Genomic DNA, 6,481 nt, shown 5'->3' with positions numbered 1-6,481 from the left:
GTGCCTATGGGTAAATAGTTTGCAGTGACTTTTAACCATGTTTCTAGGTCTACATTAAATTAAGGTCTAGCAGAATATTATATGAAAAATCCATGTCTAGTGCATATATTCTATCGATATAATCCCCTGGACCCATTGTAATAATTAATTGATATGAGTGCCACTCGCGGTTTTCAAGGTATGAATTTAGAGATCCATTAATTTATGTCCACCATAAAATGCAATTTTTCACATATATTAAATTACTAGTCTGAACAATTCAATCTTCATGCTGCAGCTATATATATGAAATCAAGTCCCCACGAACCAGTCGGTCTATTTTCCAAAGTAAACCATGAAAATTTGATTTTACAGTATATTTTATTTTTAGCTCACCTCAACGAAGTTGGGGGAGCTTATGTAATACCCTCGTTGTCGGCGTCCCAGGTTAAGTTTTTTGGAGCAGTTTTCTTTTTAAGTACTTCTATGTCCTATATTGATTAGACATGCATGGAAGATGCTTCTAGTGTGTTTCATTGTACCAGTCAAAGTTTCAGATGCTGCAATTTCAGCAAAGGAATGACCAGATTAATGTTTTTGGAGCAGGTTAACATTTTAACGTACAGTTTTTGGTGTAGGTCTCATTTCCAAGGAAGTATTAAGCCCTGATGCTTCACTAACTTGGATGGATGATATATTTAAGGAATGCAGATCACCAGGCTTGCTTTGGATGCTGAATTTGACCTACATTTTCTGGACTCAGCTAAAATAGGTTAATGTTTTTGGTGCAGGTTTCATTTCCAAGTAACTATAAACCCTATGTTGACCAAACTTGCATGGATGATACATCTAAGGATGCATACTACCGGGCTTGCTTCGGATGCTGAATCTGACCTACAATTTCCGGTTGAGAGAACAGGTTAATGTTTTTGGTGCAGGGTCCCCTTTCCAAGTAACTATCAGCCCTATGTTGACCAAACTTGCATGAATGATACATCTAAGGATGCACACTACCAGACTTGCTTCAGATGCTGAATCTGACCTACATTTTCCGGTTGAGTGAACAGGTTAAAGTTTTTGGTGCAGGGTTTCATTTCCAAGATACTATGAGCCCTAAAGTGACCAAACTTGCATGGATGGTACATCTAGTATGCATACTACCAGACTTGCTGGATGCAGAATCTAAACTACATTTTCTGGATGAGTGAACAGGTTAAATTTTTGGTGCAGTGTTTATTTCCAAGTTTAGATGAGCCCTATAATGACTAAACTTGCATGGATGATACATCTTCAGGATGCATACTACCAGACTTGCTTCAGATGCTGAATCTGACCTACATTTTCTGGATGAGTGAACAGGTTATAGTTTCAAGTTACTATGAACCCGATAATGACCAAACCTGCATAGGTGATACATCTAAGGATGCATACTACCAGGCATGCTTCAGATGATGAATCTGACCTACATTTTCAGGATGAGTGAACAGGTTAAATTTTTATGAAGGTTTCATTTCTAAGTAACTATTAGCCTGTGTTGTGCAAACTCGCATGGGTGATACATCTTGCGGATGCACACTAATGGACTTAATTAATTTGCTCCGTATGCTCAATTCCACATCCAGATAAATTGGACCAGGTAAAAGTTATGGGTGCAGGTCTATTAATACCAAGAAACTATAAAGCTTATATAAACCAAACTTGCCCAAATGATACATCAAGGGATGAAAACTCTCAAGCTTGCTTCAGATGCTGGATTTTAATCACATTTTCGTGATGAGAACTAGTTTTTATATAGGTCTATTCCAAAGTATCGATCAGATCAAAATTGCATAAATTTTGCATTTTTGGATGTAAACTCTTTATTGGGTAATTGTGTGACTTTGCCTTTCTTAAAGACAACATTCGAAATGAGGTGAGCTCTGTAATCTCTGATTACCTATGTTTATGAATGGTGTTGCCATGATTACTAAAAATGAAAACTTCTCTTAAATTTCCTTAAATGCTACTCTCTTTTTTTCTTTTTATAGTTTTAATGATCAATTTCAATATTATTAATAATTGCTTTTAAACATGTTAAAAGTGCAAACTTATGATACTAATCTCTTCCTCTGTTAAAAATACAAACCAGTAGAGCTACAGTCTTGTCAGAGGCTTCTGGTTTTTAATTATATAAGTGCATGTGTATACCTATCAAGTATTTCTTATTTACCTTTTTTTTATTTAGGCCTTTTTTTCATAATGTGGGGGGTATCGTCAACATCGGGCTCGTGTTCCGATATTTTATTTGTAGGCTCTGACATTCCTCGCTGCGTGTAAATAAAAATTCAGGAAATACTTCCTCTTCCCTGTCGAAGCCGATTTATATCTCTTTTTCTTCGTGCTTGCGGTATGACGTCCACAGGCAAGACCCAGCAGGCCTCCTCCCCCTGTTCCAAAGCCAGGTAAACGTTACAGTCCTTTTCTCTGCAGTGGGGGGTCGTGTATTTTTTTTTGTTCTATGCCTTTATCGATATGCATACACTGTAGATGTCTACTTACAATATATTATGTCCTGTTTGACACATTTAAATCCAACTTACGCTATTGTGCAGGTATTGTCCTGGTGCATTATTAATGTGTTATCTTCATAATCGTGATACTAGTGATATGTAGTATTCAGCTCTAGTATTAATTTCTTGTTTTTTTCTTTCTCACATAAGGTCATGTTAAAGGAGCGAGAGCCTTGTATCACTACGATGCTCAACAGGTAAGTAAATCAAAATAAAAGTAATTTATTTAAAATGTTCTCCTTATCAAGTTTCATGATGCAAGATTTTTTCCTTAACCATGTAACCTATTATGATTGGCAAAGACATGATGCATCTAACAATACTTAACATAATGTTTTATGAAATGCACAAATGTCTAGTTTAGCCACAGGCACTTGTTTCTGTAAGAATTTTTTAACCTGCTGCCAGCTGCAATGTAATAATAACACAAGATATCCAACTCCGAATTACTTGGCATACCCTCTTTCCCCTAGAATTGCACTCTGACATTTAAACTTTCTTAGCAAACAAAAATTTGGCAATCTGTTTATTACCATTGTCTCAGTTCTACGATAATTTATCTATACAACCATATATGCAATGTTGTCTTTTATTTTATTAGTCTGTAAACAGTGTCAAAAGTCTTGCTCTTGACTGACAAAATGTACAATTTGTGTACACTTTATATACATTTTATTTACAAATTTATTTACAGAATTTACCATTTCTTGGGTTAATGAATCTATTATACTAATAAATAAAATAAAGCTAAAAAAATAATTTTGTATAATTATTTATTCTCCCAAAGAGAGACAAGAAGCCTTACTATAGGATGTTTAATATTATCAGGTTTTATATTCAAAAAAAGACCATGTATTCTTCAATAGCTGATGAATTGTCTTTTGAGGAAAAGGTGATACCTGATATTCTTGATATGAGCAACTCTGACTGGTGGAAAGCAAAAGTGTGGAGACAAAACAGGACTTATTCCTAGTAATTACGGTGAGTCTCGAGAAAAGAAACTCGGAAATAAGTACTTAAATGTGAGACCTTGTTTTGGATTTGACACTTCTTTTAAGGAGTTTCAATGTAAAATAAAAACAAGGAACTAAGGGGAAATTGTCTCTTTTCTTGGAAAATTTATGATAAAAATCATTTTTTATTTTGGTGATACTTGCAAATATAAAGATGAAATACCGGTAGATGAATATAACATACAGTTATAGGTCTCAAAAAAGCCTTACAAAAATCTATCAATATGTCATATAACATAAACTCTTGGAAATTCTTGCAGAGGAATGATCTAGTGCCTTGGATACTGTAAAGTCACATATTTACTTGAGGTCAAATTTTCGAGGTTCGAGGAAAAAATATTGGTTTTGGGGAGATTTGATTTCATGATCGGAAAACCTTAATCTTTCCATCCCTCTAAAACAGCAAAAACTAAACCGCATATGAAAATTATTGATTACACAGTATGTAGGTAAACACAACAAGAGCCCTATGCAATGATGAAATAGACTTGATTATCATGCAATTACACAGTCAAATTTAGTGTAAAAAGAAGGCTACAAAGTACATATGTCTGTCAAATTATGACCATATAATTATGATATGTACTATTATAATACTATATTTAGGAACAAGATTACTAAAGCATCAATAAAAGTTACAGAATGCTAAGTTTAAATGAAATCCCTGTAACAGTAACTTATTTATTTGTAGTCTGTCGTGGTTATAATCTTGCAGAGAGTAGGAAGTTCATTTTGAACATGTTCAAAATGGTTTTTAATGTAAAAAATACATCTGGTAGTGATTGGTGGCAATAATCATAGTTTGAAAGTTCTAGTCAGATTTTTTTATGCCCTGCCATGAATATGGCCGGGGCATATAGTGTTTGTCATGTTCGTTTTCTGTCCTTCCGTCTGTTCCTCACACTTTGCGTTTAGCTCAGTTTCAAAGAAACTATCCAAGATAATTTCATCAAACTTCGTATGCTGATAGATATTGATGAGAGCTATGCAACTGCAAAAACATTTTTTTTTTTACCTTGACATTTCCTTTGACCTTGAACTCACTTTTCTTAAATTAGTGTTTATTTCAGTTTTACAGAAACCATTCAAGATGGTGTTATCAAACTTCACATATTGATACATACTGATGAGAGCTATGCAACTGCATCAGATTTTTTGACCTTGACCTTCCCTTTGACCTTGACCACACTTTTTTATATTAGTGTTTAGCTCAGTTTTAAAGAAACCATCAAAGATATTTTATCAAACTTCATATACTGATGAGAGCTTTTCAACTATATCAACATTCATTGACCTTGGCCTTTCCTTTGACCTTGACCTCACTTTTCCTAAATTAGTGTCAAACTTCATATGGCGATTTATACTGATGTAAGCAATTCATCTGCATCAATATTTTTGACCTTGACCTTTCATTTGACCTTGACCTCACTTTTTTTAATTGAGCGTCAATTTTATAATGCGAATAAATATGATTTAACATATGTAAGCAATTCAACTGCATCATTTTTCAAGATATTCTGATAAATTTTTATATATTTTTTCATGTTGCATTACTAATATACCCTCTTTAGTGGGGTATTCATGTCCTATGGACATGTTTCTAGTTTTTATTTTTGTTGGTCATGTTTTACTTCCAGCTTAAATAATTCCTCAGCTCCTTATCATATGTATAATATTTTATTTACTAATACATATTGACATTTTATATTGCATATTTCCTTTTCATAATGTACCTATGGTATTTAAGTGGCCCTATTTTTAAATAACTATTTTAACTTTGAGAGGAAAAAATGAATTTGGTTCACTTAAAATGGGGTACTCGTAGAAGCCCAAAATTAGGTTGTGTCAGAGATTTTTGGAACTATGATATTAATGTATGACTATAATTAATTTATTGATGTGCCTGTAGTATATTGTACTCACACCTGGCATACATAAGTGTATATTTTGCTGTACAAGTTAACATTCACGTGGTATTGATAATGCCTTATCATCATTCCACTTAAGTTTTCAAAGGACGATTCATTAACTAAATGTATCGAGCTAGAAAAAATATTAAGTAAAGGTATACATTAATGTTATATTTGAGAATTAACCAATACATGTAAATCTTTATTAATTTGTATCACATTTTATTACCATTATTCTCTTTGTTTCAGTGGACAAGAATACAGAAGTTATTGACTACCCTTTACATGAAGCAGCCAGGCGTGGAAATATTACTTTTATGAGGGAATGCATATCAAATAATGTAAGTAGATTAAATAGAGTGAAGCACTTTTAAAATGTTCTTTACATCTTAGTACCTAAATTAAAAGTTTCAAGTGTCATAAAGAGCCAGTTTAATCTATTATTACTTCATATTTTTTTAGGTTAGAAAATGAACTTTCAACTGGTTGAAATTGTTTTTTGTTTTTGTTTTTTTTGGAAATGTACACATGTCCATTATATTGAGGCTAATTTCGTGAATTTCCTACAATTTAATGTTGTTGTTTTTTCAATTTAATGGTAAACCACTTGGTAAGGACTGATTCCGACATTCAGCATATTTTTTTTTCCTAGGTTTCTGTAAATGCCCTAGATAAAGCTGGATCCACCCCTCTACACTGGGCAGCACATGGAGGACACATTGATTGCATGCAGATGTTGCTTAACTCCAAGTGTCAGGTCAACGTTCAGGTAAACCATTGAGGCTTTTAATTTCCTGGAGTATTTCCTAAATTAATTCAAATTGATCATTTAATATTAGTTAAGTGATTTCTAATTACAGATGGACAGGGTTTATATGTATTTATATTTCATAGTCTGTTGTTTTCCTGTTTGATTGAGTAAGAGGCAAAGGTTGTTATATTGTGAGCGAAGGTTATTAGGACCATGTCAAAGATGAAATGTCTGAGAGCCTTGTGACTAGAGGTAGAGACTCAAAGACATTGATTTATC

At 33.3% G+C, this 6,481-nt stretch overlaps 1 pseudogene; it reads left to right on the top strand.

The window, feature by feature from the left end:
- Positions 1–2,367: 2,367 nt before the first annotated feature.
- LOC134274712 (osteoclast-stimulating factor 1-like) lies at positions 2,368–6,248 on the top strand (annotated as a pseudogene).
- The last annotated feature ends 233 nt before the right edge of the window (positions 6,249–6,481 follow it).

The sequence above is a fragment of the Saccostrea cucullata genome, unplaced genomic scaffold (assembly GCF_032062105.1).
Source record: "Saccostrea cucullata isolate Sc308-1 unplaced genomic scaffold, CSIRO_AGI_Scuc_v1 ctg15192, whole genome shotgun sequence".
Taxonomy (NCBI): Eukaryota; Metazoa; Mollusca; class Bivalvia; order Ostreida; family Ostreidae; genus Saccostrea; species Saccostrea cuccullata.
Note: the sequence above shows the minus strand (reverse complement) of the source record. Positions and strands in the feature narration are given on the sequence as shown.